Source organism: Podarcis filfolensis (assembly GCF_964270895.1).
Source record: "Podarcis filfolensis genome assembly, chromosome: 3".
Classification (NCBI taxonomy): Eukaryota; Metazoa; Chordata; class Lepidosauria; order Squamata; family Lacertidae; genus Podarcis; species Podarcis filfolensis.
Window position 1 is genome coordinate 24,623,844 of NC_139606.1, and position 23,965 is coordinate 24,647,808.

The 23,965-nt window shown below is 42.3% G+C and overlaps 1 long non-coding RNA gene across 1 annotated transcript; it reads right to left on the bottom strand.

The window, feature by feature from the left end:
• Window positions 1-20,821: 20,821 nt before the first annotated feature.
• LOC310758966 lies at window positions 20,822-23,704 on the bottom strand. The gene is made up of 3 exons (XR_014546139.1): window positions 22,938-23,704; window positions 22,117-22,202; window positions 20,822-21,538 (listed from the first exon to the last, which is right to left on the bottom strand). It is a non-coding gene; the product is annotated as an uncharacterized lncRNA (long non-coding RNA).
• Between the last annotated feature and the right edge of the window lie 261 nt (window positions 23,705-23,965).

Below are 23,965 nucleotides of genomic sequence, written 5' to 3' on the forward strand. Positions count from 1 at the left end.
CTGCAATCTCTCTCCGTTTCCTCCCCTCCATCTTTCAGTCAGAAGTTCCAAAGGTTGAAATGCACCGTGCAAGATATTCTCTATATCAGCATCATGGGTATGCAGCAGCATTTTATTAAGTCATCAGTCAGCTTTGAAGTTTGCTCAGCTAAGGCACTGTTGGCCTGCTGAGCTTCACTGATGCAGTCAGTGCGGCTTGATATTTCATGGCGTACAACAAGAGTTGAGCTGAATTTGAAATCTGCTTCTCTAATGCAACTGAGCTTTTGAAGCAGCCGTGGTTTACTGTATGCATGGCATGCATAAGCAGAAATCGAGGCCTCCCAATAAAAGATAATATTTTATATGGAAGTGTGGTACAAAGCACTGGATTATAAGCCATACATTTGGGGTCTTCATGTGATTCATCCAATGAGTGTACAAGCTGTGTATTGTGTATTTCCTGCACATAAATAGTTGTACAAATCAACAAGGGTAACTCTTTTGCAGAAACACTTGCACATATGTAGAGACAGCTTGTATCTATGTAACGTGTGAACAAACCTTTCATTTTAGATTTATTTTGAGAAGCTATCTTGATTAAATCAACAATGTAGTGCAGCATGGAGCGTTCCCTCTGTCTCCTCTCTTCTCCCCTCTCTTTGGGAGTCCTCTGAGCAGGCGCTGCTGCTGCCCCTGGTCTCTGAACGGCCCCCCCTGCCCCAAAGAGGGATGCCTCCTCATACTGCCCCACAGGGGCCTGGGAAGCAGCCCCTGCCAGTCCCAGAGCACCATTGGCCTGGGGAACTTGCAGGCAGGGCTGCTGCAACAAACAACTGTGGAAGCCTTTGAGAGGCAGAGGCATGAGAGGGCATCAGAGGAGGGAGAGAAGGAAATGGGGACAGAGACCAGTGTTGCCCATGGCACCCCTGACCATCATTCAAGGCACCCCAGGGTGCCACGCCACACTGGTTGAAAACCATTGATGTAGTGTAATTTAATGTGAATCCATGGAGAACCTGGGGTGGTCAAATGATTAGGCATCAAAAGTTATCAGCCCAGACTAAGTTTATGCAGAGGAATGCAGGAAGCTGCCTTATCTCGAACCAGACCATTAATTCATATAGCTCAGTATTGTCCATGATGACAGTAGTAGCTCTCCAGCCTACCTAGAGATACCAGGGATTGAACCTGGAACCTGTTCAGAGCAACTGCTTTACGACTGAGCTGCAGCCCTTCCAAAAACACCCTTTGGCCATCCCTCCTCCTTCCTTTATTTTTTAGAAGAACATGTTAGTCCAAAGAATCTACTATAATGCATCAATTTCCATGTCACATCCAACAGGATGTTCACATCAGAGCACATTTGGTGGCTTTGCGATATTCAGTGGCTTAGGGATTTGTCCTCATAACCTAATGCAGTGGAAGTTGCTGCCATCTAAACCCTGTACATTCAAATGGTTCAAAGGGAAGAAACAGCATACATTTTCTCTTACAATGGGGAGCCAAGACACTTATCAAGGAATTAAAGAGGCGGTGACAGGTTGACCACTGGAAGATTGTGTGGTTTTTTGCATTGTTCTTCAGAAGGGCTTCCAGAAAGTGCTAGAACAGAGTGAAATATTCACCAAATTGTGCCTAAGAATATGGTGGACAAACTGTAGTGTAGGGAGGAAACAGCTGGTTAGCTATAGGTTTGCATGAAAAGTATTGCCCATCCCACTCCACCAAGTACTGGAATTGTATGTACAGATATTTGCCAAGCGCACTCCATCTATCTCAGGAGACAAATCCATCATGTTCTTACTTGACATCATGAAGCTTGCTACAGTCATGGTAATGAGCAGTCTTAAGCACTTCCCGTTTCTAAGGTTTAAAGTCCAGAAGTTCTTCACCCATTCCTCACTGCCCCACCCAAATGTTCTGCTTCATGTTATATTCATCATTTGGACTCAAAGGTTTTAATGGGCTAAAATAATTGCTGTGCCAGCATATATGATTTTGAGGTGGGTGGGGGGCGCTGCTCATTAAATGGAATGCTAAACACCTTAGCAGTAATAATGTGAGTGAAGGAGATCTCTACAGCTCAAGCTGTATGACCCATATATTCCCTATCATGATATTCAGTTAAATTAATCAACTGGGAAAACCTGAGAGCCTTAGCCGAGAGTGAAAAAATCCTAGCATTTGGAGAATCTTCTCCAAGTTGTATGGGCAATGTATTTGGCCATGGGGGTTAAAATGCAAAAATATAAGAGCAGCTGTTAAGAAGCCGTGGCCACTGAGGCAGTCTGCTATCAGAAACGGCTTTGGCCACTAGACCAGAGCAGTGAGTTTTTGCCATGTATCCTCTAAGGTAGAGGGTAGCTCCCTTCATGAGTAGGGGAAAGTGTGGTGAAAGGGTCTGTGGATCCACTCATTTGGCCTCTCCCCACAAAGTAATGTTGCTCAAAGGTTAGGGAAGCAGGTGGTACTGTGGTCTAAACCACTGAGTCTCTTGGGCTTGCCGTTGCTCTGTCCCAGCTTCTGCCAAGCTAGCAGTTTGAAAGCACACCAGTGCAAGCAGATAAATAGGTGCCGCTGTGGCAGGAAGGTAAACAGCATTTCCGTGCACTCTGGCACTCGTCACAGTCCCCCATGTGCCAGAAGCGGTTTAGTCATGCTGGCCACATGACCCAGAAAGCTGTCTGTGGACAAACACCGGCTCCCTCAGCCTGAAGCAAGATGAGTGCTGCATCCCATAGTTGCCTTTGACTGGACTTCACCATCCAAGTGTCCCTTACCTTTTACCTAATGTTGCTTTCTCTTTTTCTGTCATCACTGTGCATGGAGGCTTCAGTGATGATTTTGAACTCTGATCACCCAGGCTTCTTTTCAGTGCAAAAAGCCTGGTTTTTGTTGTTGTTGTTGCTGTTGTTTAAATGTATACATTGCACCAGGGTGTCTTAATCCACTTCAACTGGAATTGTTTCCCTCAGGAGGTTGTGGACTCTCCTTCCGTGGGTGTTTTTAAGCAGAGGTTAGGTGGCCATCTGTTATGGATGCCTTAATTGAAATTCCTGCATTTTGCTGGGAGTTGGACTAGATGAGTACCAACTGTACCATTCTATGAAATGGTATACATCAAAATGTCTCTGTAACCAGAAAAAAACCCTAATAGCACTTGGTTCTCCACTGGCTACTTTGTGGACCTGCACAAACCTAAATGTCTAATGTGTGCTTCAATTCCTCTTACAAAATACTGACCGTCTCAGACAATGAGGGTGGATGGAGGAGTGGGGTTCCTAGAGGGAGTTCACAGGTCCCCGTGTGTTGCAGTGAACCCAGCATTGCATGCGGCTGATTGAAAAGAGAGAAGAAAGAGGTCAAAGTGTTCAGTGGTTTGCTTTCCTACATTGCCAGTTTGAAATGGGTTGTGTTCATAGCTGTCAACGTTTCCCCTTTTTTAAGGGAAATTCCCTTATTCCGAATAGGATTCCTCACAAGAAAAGGGAAACGTTGACAGCTATGGTTGTGTTCTGTCCAGGGGCAGAGGAAGGGGTGTGTGTGGTGGGGGTTGGTCGCCCCGGGTGTCACCACTGAGAGGGATGACAAAATGCCGGGCAGCACTCACCACGGGGCCTGCAGCACGCCCAAGCCATGCGTCTCTCCTTGGAGTGATGAGGTGGCTTGGACGCCTGCAGGCTCCGCTTTGCTCCAAACAGTCTGCCCCCCCTCCCCCTCAGCTGTAGGGCAGCTGAGTGGGAGGAGGCAGGCAGAGTCCTCGGAGGCCCTACGGAGGCCCCAGGCGCCCGGTCGGCTTGTTCTGCTGCTGGTTCCGTCTCATACCCTTGCTTATATTTTTACTCGGTATAGAGGTAAAATGGTTTATCATTTGTAATTTCCCAAACAGATTGCTTTTCAAGAGCTTTGCTATTAATGCATAATGGACCTTGTGTAAACTTTTTTTAAAAGTGTTTTGAGAGCCATAGCCCTAAGATATTAATATTGTCCTAGCATTTGTATAATTTATCCCAGAGTTGCCCAAGATTTTATATTGACTTTGTGGTGATCGATGTGATTTCCTTTACAATGCCAAGCTTAGCTTCCATTCATCACTAGTAAATTTAATTGAAAAATATAGCACAGCAACCTAACGATAGAAATATTCTATAAAGATATAGTGCATACATTTTTATTAAATATTATATCTTTTAAGAAATAGAGCAACACAATTCATTTATTGGGATTTATGGGTAGCTTCCTGTTCCTATATGTATTTATAGAAACAGTTGTAAACCAGAAATCATAAAAGAGATCTATGCGATTACACATGCAGGCATGCTGTTAGATCCATTAGTAATGATCATGTGGGTTTGTCTAGATCCATCAAGAACTCCTCAGTAAAACACCAGTTTATGTCAAAGGGAATTGTACCGATGTGGCATGTAGGATACATATACATCTGCACAGGTACCATTGAAGTCAATTAGGCCAGTGCTGGATGTGTGTACAAACAATGAAATTTTATAGCCTCTGATCAGGAGGGGCCTCTAAACACATTAAAAAAAACTGCATTAGATGGCTTGTGCACAGTACTCAGTGTATGCTATGTTGCATCTTCCATTCAGCAAGTGCTAAACTTTGTGCGCAACTGTTCTTGTGTTGCTGTACTTTAAGAGGGTTCATATATGCTAAGTAAGAAACCGTAAGGTATTTGCAATTAAAGTATTTCATATCCAAGTAGGCTCATTGCAAGATATACCTTTCAGTTAGTTTTTAGCAGCATCCTCACCTATGTACCAGTATACCTATGTACCTACAGGACCGCCTCTCCTGGTATGCCCCACGGAGGACCTTAAGGTCCATATATAGCAACACCCTAGAGGTCCCGGGCCCTAAAGAAGTCAGATTACCCTCAACCAGAGCCAGGGCCTTCTCAACACTGGCTCCGGCCTGGTGGAACGCTCTGCCTCATGAGACCAAAGCCCTGCAGGATCTGATTTCTGTTCCGCCTGCTTTTGGCTTGGAATTAACTTGATCCCCCCCCCCCTTTCTGTTTTCCTTTTTCCTTCTGTGATGGAACTCCTACTTGGGGACTTCCCTGGCTTTTTTCTGGCCCATATAAGACCAGTCTAGATAGTTAGCCTTGGTGAAGACTTGACGTTTTCATCCCCCAAAAAGTTTTTGAGTTTCTGCTGAAATGAGGCTGCATTTTCATGTTGTATTTTAATCTTGTTTTTTAAGTTGTATTTCAATCAATTGTTTTATATCTGGTGTTAGCCGCCCTGAGTCCGGTCTTGGCTGGGGAGGGCGGGGTATAAAACAACAACAACAACAACAACAACAACAACAACAACAACAACAACAACAACATACAAATATAAAAGTGTTAAGTTGTGGGTGAACATATCAGACGACACAGCGATTCTTCAAACAGCTCTTCTTTATTCAGAGGCCAGAACAGAACTGAACTGAAGGGCTCAGTCAGCCTGCTTATATAGAGCTCCAGTACAACGTTACTGTAGCAACTTTCTAAAACTATCCAATCACTGAACGTAACTTTCGATCCTTCATTTGCATAACTATCTACAGTATCCATCCAATCACTGAATGTCACTTTCGATCCTTCATTTGCATAACTATCTACAGTATCCATCCAATCACTGAATGTCACTTTCGATCCTTCATTTGCATAACTATCTACAGTATCCCCCTGCTGGCCCAGGGTGAGAACTTCAGTACATAACAAAAAGTTTATTATCTACTTCTTTCCTGATGCCCTGCTTCCCAGCCTCTCATACTCCATTTTAAATCATAGTTGCAGCATCACCTGTGGTGCCCAGAGGCCTCGTTTCCAGTGCAACCAAACCGGTCGCACTCCCCTAAATCCAACTCTGCTTCCAGATGTTGTTGAACTCCAAAGAGCATAAGAAGAGCCTGCTGGATCAGGCCAATGGCCCATGTATTCCGGCATCCTGTTCTCACAGTGGCCCACCAGATGCCTGAACGAAACCCACAAAAAGGATATGAGTGCAAAAGCACCCTCCTCTCCAGTGGTTTCCAGAAACTGTTATTTGGAATCATTGCTGCCTCAAACTGTGGAGGTAAAAGTCTTGGGAATTTGCTAGTCATTCATAGGAAATATTGTGTATCTAAATATATCATCAATTATTATAGTCATTCAATTAAAATTATAGAAATGTGTTTAGAATGGGAAAATGTAATTCTACCCAACTTATTTGTGTTTCCCCCTCATTTCTGCACAACTCTTTCTGGACTTGCTTTTTGCCAGCTGATGCCATATTAGAGAATAATATATCATCACTATAATGGCATTTTGATGATGTATTACATTAATTCATCACTAAAGCAATAGCACTTTGGTGATATATGGTTGTATCAGGGAACTGGTGCAATAATGACACATTACTCACAGATAATGCTGACCATTGTGAATGGCTTCCAGTTGCCTAAAAGTTTTAATAAAACATTTCTATCCGAAAGTGCTATGCTGAAAGGCCTGATCAATTTGGAAAATAGGAGGAAAGCATTATTAGAATGTACGAAGAGTTTTGCATACTTCCAACACCATCCTAAATCTACAATTTGAGATGATGTCTTGTGGGGCCTTTGCTAGCAAGGCAGAACATTCAATTTGGTGCAATGCTGCTTAGGGGTTTGAGGTGATCCCAGCCTAATTCTTTTGAAACATAATCTATTAAGACTGAAAGAGATTGACAGCAGTGAAGACTGGGCTTCTTTATTCCTGCTCAATATCAGATACCTCGGAATGGAACAGGCACAGTGAAAACTACCCACATTGTTGTGGTCAAAAAAAAGAAGTTGAAATCCTTTAGGGAAATCCAGCTGAACATAAACTACTGAGACACCACTTGTATCTGTAATGGCTAGATGCTAGCAAATAAGAGAAAATTGAGAGAAGTCTTTCTTTGTGTATTTGTAACTTCTGAGCTACATAAATGCTATTCACTCGGAACCAACTCTCTTAATCTTCAAATAGTATCCTCTTTTCCTCCACCCACACTTTTCAGATGTTCTGCTCAACAACTAATTTGACCCCCAGGCTGTTCATTTGTTATCTCAGCAAGCTCCCCTGCATCTAACTGCTTTCATGAGTGTTCTATGCATGTGAGCTGTGAGTTTCCTCTCCTGATGTTATGTTAAACTGAAGATCACAGACTCTCCAGGGATTCAAGCAGGAATCTTTTCCCCAGTCTTACCTGAAGATGCTGAAGATGAAACCTGAGGTTTTTGGATGAAAAGCATATGCACTACTTTTGAGCTATCCATACTATTGTAGCCAGCTACCTGTTGTTGTTGTTGTTGTTGTTGTTGTTGTTGTTGTTGTTGTTGTTGTTCTTCTTCTTCTTCTTCTTCTTCTTCTTCTTCTTCTTCTTCTTCTTCTCTCTTCTTCTTCTTCTTCTTCTTCTTCTTCTTCTTCTTCTTCTTCTTCTTCTTCTTGCTGTTGCTGTTATTCTATTCTTTTTGCTTCATTTTCTTTTTTCTTCTTTTTTTCACACACACACACACACACACACACACACACACACACTGGGCAGAAAGGTGTAGGTCATCTCTGATATGCTATGACATTGATTCAAGGTTCCTCAGCTGTGCAGTGTACATAACACATATGCTGGAGAGTCATCTGTCAGCTATGCCCCTCCTATGGAGTTAAAGCTCAGTGCCAGGCGCCACAGTCCAGTTCATACCATTCAAAAGTGGTCCTCAACCCTCAGGAGACTTTGCAGGGGGCAAGGGATGGTGGAGAGAGGAGAGGACAGGCCATTTAACTTTTGGCAGCCTCCTTCCACTGGCACTTCTCTGGATCTAAGCCATTTTGTTTAATAATGGATAAATGAGAAACAACAGCAGGGAGCAGGCAAGTACTGAAGTGATATGCTGTTTGTACGTTGTCTGCACCATTTTAAAGCTAGATAGAAAGACTGTTAAGTAATCTTTTAAGCCTAATTGGATGTAACATTGGAAGAAAATGGGTGAACTGGAGTGGTGTAGTGGTTAAGAGCGATAGACTCGTAATCTGGTGAACCAGGTTCGCGTCTCCGCTCCTCCACATGCAGCTGCTGGGTGACCTTGGGCTAGTTACACGTCTTTGAAGTCTCTCAGCCCCACTCACCTCACAGAGTGCTTGTTGTGGGGGAGGAAGGGAAAGGAGAATGTTAGCCACTTTGAGACTCCTTCGGGTAGTGATAAAGCGGGGTATCAAATCCAAACTCTTCTTCTTCTTCTTCTTCTTCTTCTTCTTCTTCTTCTTCTTCTTCTTCTTCATGCTGACAGAATCCCTCATTCTAGCCTCTTGGAACTGCCTATTTCAAAGTTTGCAAATCAGGAAACTGATGTGCTCTGTTACTCATATGCGCTGCATCAGGAAGATTTTGTGCAACATATGGCAGGACAGAATCTCAAAAAAGATGTGCTTTCTCAAGCCTACATTCCTAGAATGTTCGCGCATGACATCTACGCTAGCTTGGTCATGTCCGTGGAATGGAAGAGGCAGTGTTATTTTCCAGAAAAAGAGGTGTTGGAACTCACCATGAATACCTCCCTTCTTCTCTTATAATGACAGTGACAATGGTGACCACCTGAGAGGTGGCAGAACAGAGTTCTGGTGAGTTCTGGCTAGAAAAAAAGCCCTGGGAAAATGATAGGATCCTAAAAGATGTGCTCTATGGGCTTCAGGCACCAGGCTCATATGCGGACCAACTGCATGGCAAAGATGTCTGCAGATGTGGCACGAAGACTGGCATTAACCCCGCTGTGTGGAAATGCCTTGCAGACAACCACAGCGCCTGCATGAGGATACCATAGGGACATTCACATAACCACCACACCTGCTGAAACACTGGCTGAGGAAAGTCACACAATCTACTTAAGCAACTCCACAACCCACCTCAACCATTATTTTACTCTGTATCTGTGCATATGGGGTTGTGTGTATGTGTTTGTGTCATGATTCAAGAATGCTCCTTCCTTCACTTAGCTAATGGAAGATATCTTTGGAACCCACGTTGGTTATATCTTTGAAATTATCCTGGAAAATTGGTATAGCAGTAATAATAAATAATTTTTTTAAAAAATAAAATTTTATTTATATTCCACCTTCCCCGGCCAGAGCCAGGCTCAGGGCGGCTAACACCAGTGAAATTACAATAAAAACATAATGGGGGGGGGGACCAATTTAAAATACGGGTTAAAATACAATTTAAAATGCAGCCTCATTTTAATAGTAGCCCATAAATCAAAACCATAAGGGGAGGGAAACATAAGGGTCAGACTGAGTCGAAACCAAAGGCCAGGCGGAACAGCTCTGTCTTACAGGCCCTGTGGAAAGATGTCAAGTCCCGCAGGGCCCTAGTCTCCTGTGACAGAGCGTTCCACCAAGACGGGGCCAGTACTGAAAAGGCCCTGGCCCTAGTTGAGATCTAACCACCTTGTGAATTAAAACATTGTTGTTTAAATTGTTATTATTTAAATTTCCATACTGCCCTCCATCCAAGGATCACAGGGCAGTTTACAATATAAAAAACACAGAAATACATATCATAGTAACAAAAAACAACCCCTCCCCCCATTTAAAAGGCCATGTTTTGTTTAATTAGCCAAAGGCCTGAGAGAAGAGGAATGTTTTATGTCTAAATAATGATGTAATGGCAGGTAATGATGTAATAACAGAGCCTTCCACAAATGGGAGTCATCACAGAAAAGACCAGTTCTCATGTGGAGGAGACACAAAAAGAAGGACCTCAAATGAAAATTGATGGGTTAGGGCTGATTCGTAGGGGAGAGGCAGTCCTTGACTGGTGCAGTTGTGTGTTCAAGTGTGTGTGTGTGTGTGTGGGGGGTGTATTGTAGCTCTTCTTCACCCTCCCCTTGTACTGAAAACCTACCATCTACTTGAATGTAATGTGCCATCGATTTTAATGCACACCCTAATTTTTGTGATGTAATTTGGCAAAAAAGTGCACATTGCATTCGAGTAAATATGGTAAAATGCTTTTGTACGTGTGGGTCCTTGCATCTAGGTGGCTTTTTTATGAGTAGGGAACCTTAACTGGAATTAATAACATGGGATGCTCTGAAGTCGGGATCTGCTTGTCTGATTACTCATGATTTTTAAAAATATTAAAGATAGCAAAATGTATAGTAGTGTGCCTTAACTGGCAACAACTATTGAAAAATAGAAGCAAGTTCACAAAACCGTATTAGATTTCTGATCTTGGCTATGAGTACGGGATTTATATTGTTTTTGCCTCTGTATGATATTAAAACTGATAATATGTCATATGTGAGATTCGAATCATGTCAACTGTATAAAGAAATTATCTTACTTAGCTTCTCTTGCTCTCCCTGCCTCCCACCCTCTCTTTCTCTCTTATATCCTCGAAAATATCCTTTGATAGTTCTTACATCAGTTTTTGTATAGATTGTAGTAAGCAAAAGAATTATTTATTAGTTCTTCCTTTTTTGTGAGATATTAATATGATAAACCTTTATAATAAATGTGACTCAAGTGCTGTAAAGACACACCATGCTGTGTTGATAGGTCTTATTTTTTCATATTTCTCATGCTGCATATTATACACTACCATGTACTCACATTTGTCATACAAAATGTGGTTAAAGTTACATTTCCTTATTATAAATGTTAGTTCATGTGCAGCACTTTATGAGTGTAAAGAAATGTAGCCTGTGTCTCATGGATTAGATCATTTGCATCTGTCCAGATGTTGAGTATTTCACTTGCAGTGAATGTGACCTCTGGAATCAAAACAGATAAATCCATTCTATTATGAAGATTACTAGAGTGTAAGTCTATTCCTCCACCCACCTGTCCACTCAATTCTCATCACCCTGATTATTGAACTACTGCTTGTGCATACAGGTGACAAATAATGACATGCTTTGGTTGATTTGAGTGCTATAGTTTCTGGTATGTCCAAGAAGAATGACCATAGTAGCCAATAGCATATCAATTGCATGCTTTAATGCACAATGATTTCACTTCACAGAAGTGTTCACTTAATGGATATAGAACAGTGATGGGAAGTCTGTGGCCCTCCAGATGTTGTTGGATTCCAACTCCCTCAGCCCCAGTCCCCATAACGTAGGTGCCTGATTATCGTCTTCCAAAGCAACTGCTCTATTCTGAACTTAAAAATGGAAAGCGTTTTGCTGGTTGTCAGCAAAAGAGGTTTAAAGACTGTCTCAAGGCAAATCTTTAAAAATGTAGTATAAACACCAACAATTGGGAAACACTTGCCTGCGGGAACTCCAAACGGAGAACAGCCTTTACCAAAGGTGTCATGGGTTTTGAAAACACTTGAACTCAGGACGCAAGGGACAGTGGCGTAGCGTGGGTTGTCAGCACCCGGGGCATGGCAAGTAATTTGCACCCCCTAACCCATGAATTTGCGCCCCCTAACCCATGGATTTGCGCCCCCTAACCCTAACCCCCAGATGTTGCGCCCGGTGCGGCCGGCCCCCCCTGCACCCCCCACGCTACGCCACTGACAAGGGAGAAACGTGCTAAGAGGAAGGCACGCTTGGCAAGCCCTCACCATGATCAACTCCCGCCGGGAAACCAATGTCCCCACTGTGGAAGGACATGTGGATCCAGAATTGGCTGCCACAATCATGGAAGACAACCTTACTTGGCTACGAGTGATTGCCAAAGAAGAAGAAGAGGAGGAGGAGCCAACTCTATGTGTAGAGTTCTGTAGGGAAACCCTACTGCTTGGTCAAAACTCTGAATAATTTGTCTCCACTTTCTCAGGCTACTCTCACTGCTACCCAACTGCACATGCAGATCACAGCTGAGAGATGCTTGCTACTGTATGTCTACATTCCATCTTGTCCATTTATTTTTCGATATCTGGTTTGCATCACCATCACTACTCTCGTCTTTCCATTCATGAATATTAGTTTTCTTGCTGCTCTCTGCTGCCCTCTCACTCATTTGATTAACAATGATGTCTTACTAGTAAAACTTTAAGACTGTTTTTATGCAACCCTCTGGATTTTACATATGGGGCACATGGTCTTCAGAAGTCTGCAGAACTGGCCAAAGACTACATATTACAAATGATAAGAAGCTTTGTTTGAGGTGAAAGCCCACCAGTTGCTAGGCATCCATTTGATGTAACTTTGCGGAATAAACAGCAACAGTTTTTTAGGCAGTGTAGAAAAAGTTTTGTCTTATAGCTACTGAAGTTACCAAGGCCCTGTGCCAACCATTAAGGGCAGAAATGGCCTAGTTTGCTGCTTCCTCTATTTTTGGGCTTTACATTGCATTCCTTGATGCATTTTCATCTTAGTCCAGAGATTGAGAAACGGTGCCATTCTAGATGTTGCTGGACAATAGCTTCCATGACCCACATCCTTGGCCATGATTGTTGCAGCTGATACACGCAGGAGTCCAACAACATGTTGTGCATTGCAGGTTCTGCACACACACCTTGTCTTAGTTATCCCTGGCCCTAGTTCACATTTGTGCTTTTGAATTATATGACTCTTTTGTAGTCTTGGGTTTAATTATGTCTGAACATATTGAAATTTAGCCATAAGAGGTGAGTAAATTCCAACTGCTAAACAGACGATTTTGGCCTGTTCAAAGTGTAGAAGATTATAATTCCAAAAAGATTAGCTTTTAGACCTCATTAGTAAGAAAATGGTTGCTATTTTGACTATTACAGTAATTAAAACTCTGATGGCTAGGTGAGTGCTTAATGAAACAGGTTTGCCTTTCATTAACTAAATAAGCTTTGGTAAGAACTTCTGTTATTAAGGGTTTTTCCTTCCTCTGTTAGACCTTTGCCATGCAGAGTAAGTTCTAATTAGGATATTTCAGATGCTGTTTTAGATTTTTAATCTTTTTTCTATGCAAAAACTCAACAATACATGTTCTACTTATTATTTCCTACTCTTTCCTCCCAGGTCTTCCTCCAGGTCCCAAGGTAGGTACAAGCCACACACCTGAGCCATGGAGGACTCCTCTGAATATCTCAGTGATAGGAGACACAATTGTTCAGATATCATGGACACAAGCTGTACTAGATATTATCTGGGCACAACAGATTCCCAAGCCAATTCCAAATCTTATTGGGCTGCCCCAGGTCACCCTGAAGGAAGTCCTGAATCTGCAATTAATGTTAGCATCTGTATGTCTCAAGAGACAATTGAAGAGTACACCATCTCTCTAATTAATTTGGTTCCTCAGTTAATTATAGACTCCAATTTTTAACGTATTCAGAAACGAAGCACAATCTAATTACAAATGGGCCCTGCTTCTAGGTTTTACACTGACCAGAGGTAATGATAAGCAAACTCTTGGCTTGTTTTAGCATCTGCTTAATAATTATGAGCTATTTTCAGTGAGTGCTCAGAAAGATATTGCCAGTTTTTGAAGAGTCCATTCGCAGATAATAATGTTAGTACATGTGTGTGTTGATACTGCTGCACACATGCTCCTTATTGTAATGACTTTTGAGAATGTTGGTTCCCGTGACAGAAAAACCCTTGGCAATTTGATTTCGCCCTTTTCCAAAATAAACACACCCAGAGCAAGAGAGGTTTTATATCTAGATAGGGACAGAAACCACATACAATATTTGCAAGAAACAAACAATCATGGGAACAAGCAAGCAATTTGAGCAAGACTAAGTATGTAACATTGAAGGGATTTTGTGGGTGCTTTTACAGTGCAGCTGTCTTTGGACTCTTGGTCCGCTGACATCTTAAGAAGGATACAAATGAATTAACAGCTGTACAAATTCATATTCTGAACCATAACATTAGGAGTTATAAAACACTGTTAGCAAAATGAGACAAAGCTTTGCATCAGATGCAAATGGTAATTTTTGGATAGTTACATTAACTGCTGAATGCAACAGCTAACATCTCTCTCTATATATTGCTTTTTGCTTTCCTCAGGGGATGAAATGAGAACTATTCTGGCTGCAGTGTGTCTTAAATTAAAATTGTACCCCTTTTTAACATTACCAAAGCAAACGGAATATTATTTTCTAAGCGATTCAAGCTTTCTCTATAGCTTTTCAAAAAGCTGGCAAGTGGTAAATTTCAAGGAAGGACTATTTCTACCAGGGTAACATAGTTACAAATATATTTTATTTTTATTTTTTTAAGTAAAATGGCACAGGTCAGCTAAAACCACTTTGATTTCCTTATGAACTGAACTGTTGAGATCATTTGAAGGATGTAGACTGGCATACGGTGAAACTATGTTTCATTTTAAAGAGAAAAATGTCTTAATGTACAGGACAAAAAAGGCACATGGAGCTATAGTACGGAATATGGCACAATAATGTGTAGTAAACCAGTGGCATAGTACAAAATATTTTGTTGTTTACACTTGAGGTACAAGTGTTTCATTAACGTGTGACCCAGAAATTACAGATCCCCCCAAACTGATGCCAAAGATTTGTGCCGTTTTCTGCTTCAATGCCCACATTTTGTGCCACCCCCACAACTGAGTAACTGACAAAGCAAATTAGGGTCACAGCAACCCTGTGCGGGCCCTGAAATGGTCAAATGGTCACTTGGGGCAGGTGTGCGCATGAGGGGAAGGGTGCGTGCATGAGAGAGGTGGGGCGCACACACGTGAGGCACTGGTTTGGAATCAATTGATGTTTTTGGCATTAACTTGTGAGCCCGATTTGTTTTGTCAATTACCTGTTGGGGGTATACAAAACGGGGGGTTCGCAGCACAAAACTTTGGCATCAGTTTGGAGGAATCTGGAATTTCGTGGTCACACATTAATAAAGCTGAAGTAGCTACTGAAAAGGGTCTATGATGCAAAATGCCTTGCAAGTCATTAATGTTGGCATACATTGTTCCCTGGGATTCAAAAAGGTCCTCTTCACTCGGAGCCGTTGCAATCAAATCCTTGTCAGTGGGAGTTGGGATTCCCAAAGCAATATGCTGATGCATTTTACATTAGCGCTAATGGCAGGTTTGTAGCTAGGAGCTCCCAGGTAACTATCTAACTTCACATTCTATTGATCTGGAATCTAGGATACAGGCACACTGTGTGCCACAAAAGGATGCTAGATGAGGAGAACATTAGTACTCAAGAGCATCATGGCTTACCGGGCTGCCTTTTTTTGTACAAGGAAGTTGCAGCACAGAGTAGTCCAGACAAAGTTAAGCACTGTTAAGGAAAAGGGCCACAGCCCAATGGTAGACCATGTGCCTTGCAAAGAGAAATCCCTGGTCCAATCTATGGCATCCCTGGGTAGGGCTGTCTGAAACTCTAAAGAACCCTTGCCCATTAATGTAGATAATACTGAACTACTTGGACCCAATGGTCTGACTCAATATAGAGCAGCTTCCTCCATCAAGTCCCATTGATTTCAAGGGGGATTATGAAAATTCGTGGTTGCCTTCGTGTTTTGAAATTAATAGGACTCCACAGTGCTTTATGCTGTCTGGTTCATGCCCTGTGTAAGCCAAATATGCTTTTGACATGGACAACTGAAAGAGGGGAGATTTCAGCACATACACCTTCATAATGTCTTAGTGGGTTGCGTGTGCCTTGCGCCTTCTCTTTGTTACCCCTGTCTGCAATTCCAGTCAGGTTTCATTCCTAGCTATGATGGTTATTAGCTCATTGGTAGATAGCTCCAAGGTCTCTGGTCCCATTTTCAAGTCATCTAGGTCAATGACCATCCATGCATCACATCCTTCAGTACAGTTGAGGAACCTCAGTCCTTGGGGCCTAATGCAACTCTCCAGACTTCTCTGTATGACACTTGGGTCTCACTCCAGGTCACATCTCCTTCCAGCTATGCCCCCTTCTGCCAGGCCACAAGCCTCACTGAACCAGCTTCATCCACTCCTCAAGTTTTCTGAAGGGAATGTCTTCTTGAACTCTGATAATGACTCTAGCTTGCCCAAATGGCTCTTGCTTTCCTCCTGTACCAAGGTATTGTACAGTGGATTCCTTAAATGAATTATGAGTTAAGAAATGCTTCCTTTTGTTTATGCTAAAGCTGCTGCAAATGATTCTGCTTAGCATTTAATACCTGAGTCTTAATTTATGGATTGGTTTTTGATACACCAACAACAAGTTATTCTAATAGTGCTATTTGATTTGTTCTCCACTTATGTTGTGAATGAATTGTGAAGAACAGAATGTCGATAATAACAACAGCAACAACAAATCAGAAACCTAGGACCTAACTGCAGGCTTGTACACATGTTACACAGAGCACAGACACAAGTCTCTATGCATGTGTCTGTGTGAAAGTGTGTACACTTGCTTAATTGTTCACTTCAGTTATTATCTGCAATAGTGTAGCTGTGGAGCTCAGTTGTTGTGTATAAAGATACAAAGACTGTATACATTGAACATGACATGTGATCAATTGTATGAGTGTACAGATCAACTGTTTGTGCATACAGATTGAACACTTATTGAATGTAGTGTGCAAATACGTTTCAAACTTAAACCTGTTTAAAAGTTGTTCCCTATCTCTATACCAGGAATTTTTGGTACATATATAGTGAGAACACACTAGGGATCTCTAACACGGAACGCTCAAAACCCCTGGCAAAACTCTACTTTCAGGATTTATTGGGGAAATCCATTACAGTTAAACTGATATAAAACCATTAGGTTTGTGGTGGATATACCCTGAGGGAAATCTCTTCAAATAGGTCTATATGGGTTTTATCTGGCTCTGCTCATACTTGTAGTTGCTATGGCTTAATCAACTTTGATTCAGTTCTTACAATCATTTTTCTTCTATTGTCTGGAAAGATAAAAAAAATAGCAATAACAACACAGATGGAGCTCTATGAATTTAAAACTGCTTAGCAAAACTTTGGAAGATAAAGGAGCCCATGACTTTCATAGATGGATGAAACTGGCCATCTGGCAACTAGAATAAATGTTCTGTGAAGTTCATTTTGATCAGTGTATAGGGACAAATGTATTGGGAACCTTTTAAACGTTGTACAATAAAGCTACATTTAATTTACAAAGGAGGAAACCAGGAGATGTGATAGTTCTGACAATGTAACTTTGGCAGCTATTGATTGTTATTTATATACTACTTAAAAAATACCCTTGTACACAAAATGGTGACAGCAATCGGGAAATGTTATGGAAAGTAACATTTTGATGGGTTTGTGATATTGGAATCCATGGCAACTGTGAGTTTATTGCAAATACTGTAACTCTGGTGGATCACATTTGAGACCGTGTTTTGAAATGGCTTGGGGCATGTTCCAGGTATTAGGAGTACTAAGATGGCACTTGTCATGGTTTCAGCATGATCTCCTGAAGGCACAGGTTCCTGTTTTCCTGATCCCTACAAGGTGACAGACTGCTTAACATGGCTCACAGACTAGTTACGTCAATACCAGAACTCACTGTGGGATAGTTCTGCCTACTGTGATAACTGTTCCTTTTCTGAACAGCAGCTTGAGAACTGCTACCAGGGGTGCCAACTTGAATAAAATATTGGGGGGGGGAGGCAGTTAAGCCCTGCCCCAAATAATGGATCACATTTGTGGTGTACAGTGGTACCTCGCAAGACGAATGCCCCGTAAGACAAAAAACTCGCAAGACGAAAGAGTTTTTCATTTTTTGAGTTGCTTCGCAAGACGAATTTCCCTATGGGCTTGCTTCGCAAGACGAAAACGTCTTGCGAGTTTGTTTCCTTTTTCTTAAAACCGTTAATACCCAGGGAATCTGTGCTTCGCAAGACGAAAAATTCGCAAGATGAAAAAACTCGCAGAACGAATTAATTTCGTCTTGCAAGGTACCACTGTACATGCACCATTTGAATAACAATGCCCATCAACTTTTTTGGGGGGGTGCAGCTTCATCAAATATTTTATTGGAGCCCCAAAGCCACCACGACTCCTAGGAGCTGGCTCCTATGACTGCTACTGACATTCCCCCCCAAAATATGATCTTGTTCCTTAATTGACACCAATCACCTTTAGTTACATAGATTTATAGGCATAGCAGGACACACTACTAGAGAACAAGTGTTGTTCAACATGTTGTTGATCTTCTTTTTAAAAATATATATGCAGGGATACCACCTTCTCTGATGCCATGTTGCCAACAAAACACTACTTAAATTTGAATTAACCAATTATGGGTTACTAGGCCTTGTTTCCATGTAAAACATTATATACTCTTGACATTCAGTGTTGGTTGACGTTTATTCAAATATTATTCAAATAAATGACGTTTATTCAAAGGGACGCGGGTGGCGCTGTGGGTTAAACCACAGAGCCTACGACTTGCAGATCAGAAGGTTGGCGGTCCGAATCCCCATGACGGGGTGAGCTCCCATTGCTCGGTCCCTGCTCTTGCCAACCTAGCAGTTCGAAAGCACATCAAAGTGCAAGTAGATAAATAGGTGGGATAAATCTGGCGGGAAGGTAAACGGCGTTTCTGTGCGCTGCTCTGGTTCGCCAGAAGTGGCTTTGTCATGCTGGCCACATGACCCGGAAGCTGTCTGCGGACAAACGCCGGCTCCCTCGGCCGATAAAGTGAGATGAGCGCCGCAACCCCAGAGTCGGTCACGACTGGACCTAATGGTCAGGGGTCCCTTTACCTTTACCTATTCAAATAAACATAATCTACTCATGTGTGTTGTGTAAAGGCTTCCTTACTACTGAGGAAGGGGGTGGCATTTCCTGACTGTTTCTTGTCACTTAATGTAGCTACGTAGAACATAATCCTGCAGGTGGGAAATATTGACCTCCAGTCAGATTCCTAGCAGGAGAGAACTAGGAAGGGGGGATAAGAAGCTGTCACTGCAACCAAACCACATAAAGCTAAGAGAAATAATACACATGCTCCCACTCCTGGTATTCATTTCTGGCAGGGGCAAATTTGCCAACCCTCCTCAAACTATCATGTCATACAGCCTAGCTTGTATGAATTTGGTTCTTGGAATTTCCATTCCACCTTATTGGATCAAAGCTTACGTTGCTTGTGGAAAGGTGGGCTACTTCCTTATCCCTCTCATAGCTGGATTTAATTGTTATTGTTACTGAGAGACATTTTTCCAAACTATTGGGCACCTTTATTGTACACAGAAATGATTACAGTGGAAACTTGGTTCTCTGTAGTTGACGAACAAATCAGCTCCCGAACGCCGAAAACCTGGAAGCAAGTGTTCTGGTTTTCAAACATTTTTTGGAAGCCGAACATCCAATGTGGCTGTCGACTATTGTTTCTGGGGCACCTGCACCAATCAGAAGCCGTGCCTTGGTTTTCAAACGTTTCAGAAGTCGAACGGACTTCCGGAACGGATTACATTCGAAAACTAAGGTACCATTGTACTTGAGAAAGTAAGGAACCAACACAGTCTTATATATTTCCCAATCCTGGCTGCACTGGGCATGCCCAAGGAACTCCATGCCCCCAGTGAGACATTTTTCCTTGGACCAGCAGTCCTCTCTGTGCCAAAAAACAATTTTCTCCCCCAAGTTTCCACAGTGGTTTGTTTTGTAGGCTGTGCTTCTTATTCCCTCCCCAGGTATAAATTAAGGTGCAGCTGGGCATGCAGAACTACTTGGGATTGAGGCCATAGCTTCAAAAAAACTCAATCACAAGCACACATGGCTTACAATTATCTCTGGGCCACTATTTTCAATGTAGATAATAGCACCCTCTAAAGATTTCACTATTGCCACCTCATTTTCTCAGAAGAGTGCGGATGCTTTGAATGCACTTGTTACATTGCACTCACATAGGGAGCTTTGGTTTTCATGGACCCTTTTGAGCATGTAATTGGTAGAGTTCAATGATTCACATCTCCCTTGTTCAGCTGGTATTTTGGCCAGTTATTAGCCAGCTGCTGTTCATTGAAGCAGATGTTATGAACCACATAAAAATTTCAAGGTTGTGGATAATACAAAGAGGGTTCTATCCTTATTCTACTAGCATTGGTGCTAAAACTCTTGCTAAGTTCACCCTTTCTACACACAAACACACACACTCCCCCCAAAATTGGTTATAATATGAATATTTGTTATACTATGAATATTTCTTATTTGTTGATATTGCTATTTGTTGCTATTGTTGATACATCATTTGATGAGATCCCAGCACACAAACTTATTGATTTAAACAAACTATAAGGGGTGAAATTTCAAAGAGAAAACCGTAGATTACACAGGTGCTTCCGGACTGTTGTTATTTTCAGGTGGAATCATGGAAACCAGTTCCTAGGGGCCAAGGGGTCTTCCAGCAAAGCAGTCTCCCCTTCACAATAGGCATGGGGAGAAAGTCAATGCAGTTCATCTTTAATGGCAATCCTACCTTACTCCCACATTCTGAAGCAATACGAGAACCAAAACAGAGCCTTCCTTTAAAAAAAAGTGCATTGCTCTGAAATTTGCGAAGCAGTTATTCGATCAAAATGCATATATTAGGATAAAGTGTGCATAAACATAGAATAGCACACACACACACACAATATTGGGGCAAATTGATTGCAAAAATGTATAAGTTAAAACTGCTTGAAATGTTCTTACTAGGACAGATTTGCACAGAAATGCTGATGAGCTTTCATGAGGATTTTACTTGTTAAAAAAATAAATAAATCACAACTTGCTGGAGAATTGATGAACAGAAAAGTGAAAAACTGAAAGAACCATAACTGATGCAGAGTACTTTACACAAACACCTGCTGTTGTTTAAGAGCACCCCTGTGGGGCTCAGGAGCCCAGTTATGTCACCCCTTGCTTGCAGAATTGGCAACCTCTCATCCTTTTTAAAACACCCTCCCTTGTGTAGTGTTCCCTCACCCTCCTCTGCTCTCCCCTCTCCTAGGACGTCCTCTGGACAGCGGCAGCTGCCGCCCCTGGTCTTTGAACTGTGCCGCTCCTGCCCCAAAGAGAGGTGCCTCCTCAAACTGCCCCACAGGGACCTGGGCCAGCCCCAGAGGCACCATTCACCTGGGAATCTTGTAGCCAGGGCTGCTGCAACAAACAGCTTTACAACCCTTTCAGAGGCAGAGACATGAGAGGGCATCAGAGGAGGGAGGGAAGGAAAGAGGGACAGAGGCCAGTGTTGCCCATGGCACCCCAGACCGTCATTCAAGGCACCCCAGGGTGCCACAGCACACTGGTTGTAAACCACTGTTTTAAACCATTGCTGTTCCCCTCTCAGTGTTCCTCCGGTCTTCTTCCCATGCTATGGTTACTGCTGTCATGCAACCTGCCTTCATTTTTGTTTCCCCAGACTGCCCTGGATTCATACATTAAATCCAGGATCGTGGAGCAGCACCACAAATCCTCAAATGGAGGCTGTGTGGTGGCATTCTTCTAATTTTATTACATAGAGATACACACATTCTCACACCATTCTTGGTTCAATGACACATTCCTGCCAGAGTGAAAGCACTTGGGGGCGAGGGGGGGGGACTGGGGAGAGTTGCAAGTGCCAGTCAGAGTGGTCTGGGTGGCACATTCTTCCCCTGGGTCAGAGGTTTCCCAACCCTGGTCTAAAGTGTTGAAGGCATGCCTGCATTTTGTAGTATGGCTCTGAAATGATACGATATATCTCTATCTATATCTCCTTGCATCTCCGTGCATAACATAATTAGATTCAGAGATAGATGGGCAATAAAATGGATTATCAGCATGTTCAATTAATGGGCAGCTTGCCATGCATAGTAAATCAATAAAACATCTTTTTCTGTTCTCCTGCTCTTTCAAAGATCTATGTTATGGGTTCGGAGAGAAACAATCACAGGAAGAATTTTGAACTGTATTAAAATTAAAGTTAGCTTTTTGAAATATACTGTATTTAACAAATTGCAATATGTCTTAAGGCTGATGAAAAGTTTTCATTTAGTTTCAGGCTCAGCTACTATCAATTTAGTAAACATTTTCCTGGAAGGCAGAAATGACCTTTTTGATTGAACAACTTCCTGTGATTATTCTTCTACCAGTGGGGAAGAAGAATAGTTTCTGGGAAGCAGCTGCTACGTTTCATCAAATAATAAATTACTCAAGCCACGACGTTAGCCAGAAAGTCCCTTTATATACTCATACCATTTCCTCTCTTCATACAACAGGGATTTTTGCTTTCTTTCTTTCTTTTTAATGAAGTCCTTTACCTCATATTTGAACACTTGCAATCAGGGCTGGATTTAGACGACGAGAGGCCCTACGCTACTCCACTTGTGAGGCCCCACCCTCACAACTAGAAGAAAATGGAAGAGTGTTATAAACAAAACTGAGTGAAGCCAAGGATGATGAAGGGTATTTAAAATTCTGCAATTCACAATTTCTCCTCTAAAGAACGTAAGATATTATTGTTAAATACTATGGGGATTTAAAAAAAATTATACAATTCACAATTTTTCCTCTAAAGGACATAAGATCTTTGTTATGTCTGCCGGCGTGGTCTCTTGCATCCTCTCTCTTGCATCCTCCGAGCCCTGCATCTCTTCCCCACTAGAGGCGGGGCTTCCATCCTCCGCGGAGGAAGTGCTGCTTCTCACGATCTTTGGAGGCTCCCTGTAACCCAGCTGCCCTTCCACCTCTCGCCTCTGAGCTGATGGCAGTTCCCTGACAATGTTATTGTTAAATACCATGGTGATTTTAAAAAATGCATAAAATTAACATAATAATAATAATAATAATAATAATAATAATAATAATAATAATCTTTTTATTTATACCCCACCCATTGAGAAACTTTTGCAATAACTGAACTTTGTAAACCTCTTGTGGCCTGGGCAGGCCTGGAACTAGTTCCCATGTCTTGTTCCTCTCCAAGGAATCAAGTTCAGCCTTCATGGCATTTAACCATGGCTCAGCATCCTCTGAGGTTAAACTTTAGACCTCTTGGAAGCTTGAAGGTTCCCAAACCTTCTCTGAGTTACTAACAACCGCTGTAACTGCTATGACTGTTTTAGCAAACTCTTCAGCATACCTTTTGGATGGTGTTATGTATTGGGCTTAACACATTTTATGTTACAAGGCACATTCTAACCAGTCGTAGAAGCGTTGGTAGACGAACGTTCTAATGGCAAGTAAGCGCATGCTCTTTCAACTGTCAACTGTCAACGGTCAGTTCATGCTTGGAATTATTATCATGTCATCCAGTCAGTTTGGTTCTTGTGTTCCTGAGTGAGCTGTTGTCACTGACAAATGCTGAATAAACTTAGTTGAGGAACTTATACTGCCTTGGGCTTCTGACTTTTCCGAACATTTAATATTGGTGATGAAGGTGGGATCGATGAGCTCCCGCCGGCTGCCAGAGGCCCAAGACCGCACTGCAGCACTGCTGCCTCACAGTAAGTGCGACCTCCCCAGGCCTGGTCAGGCCTGGTCATCCTCTTATATACCTGCTGGGATTGGCAAGGCATCTGACCCTCACCTGAATCTCATAGCTCTCCTGTAGCTGCCTCTGATTAGTTATCATTTAACTCTTGGGGAAAATAATTAGCATCACACGTCATGTGCATGGAAGTTGCCAAAGCAATTAACCAACTAGAAGGATTACTGTTAATAGTACCAGTTTGCCTATAACTTGATATTGCTGGATATTTTTGATGAACTGCAAAAGCATTTTTAGTTTGCTTTCTGTTGCCACCCTGGAACTTTTCTTTATTAGTGCCATTTTGTTTTGTACGATTCCTTGCCAATGAAGGAAAACAACTTTTCTGCTTGTATATGTTGATAATATAATTTTGGTTACTGAGGACAAACAAGATTGTACAAAAACAAGATTGAGTGCACGCCTGGCCAGGACATCCTGACTGTGACAAAGGTGACCTGTGTGCTAGTTTGCTTGATTAACAGCTTTTGGGTTGTCCTGCCCTCACATGAAGTCTTGGGTTTGCAATTTTGGGAGAGGGGAGACTGCCCGCTGGGGAACATGTGGGCTGGTGAGGCCCCCAAGAGGCCCTAGGCTTCAGCCTACTTAGCGTATACATAAATCCGGCACTGCTTGCAATA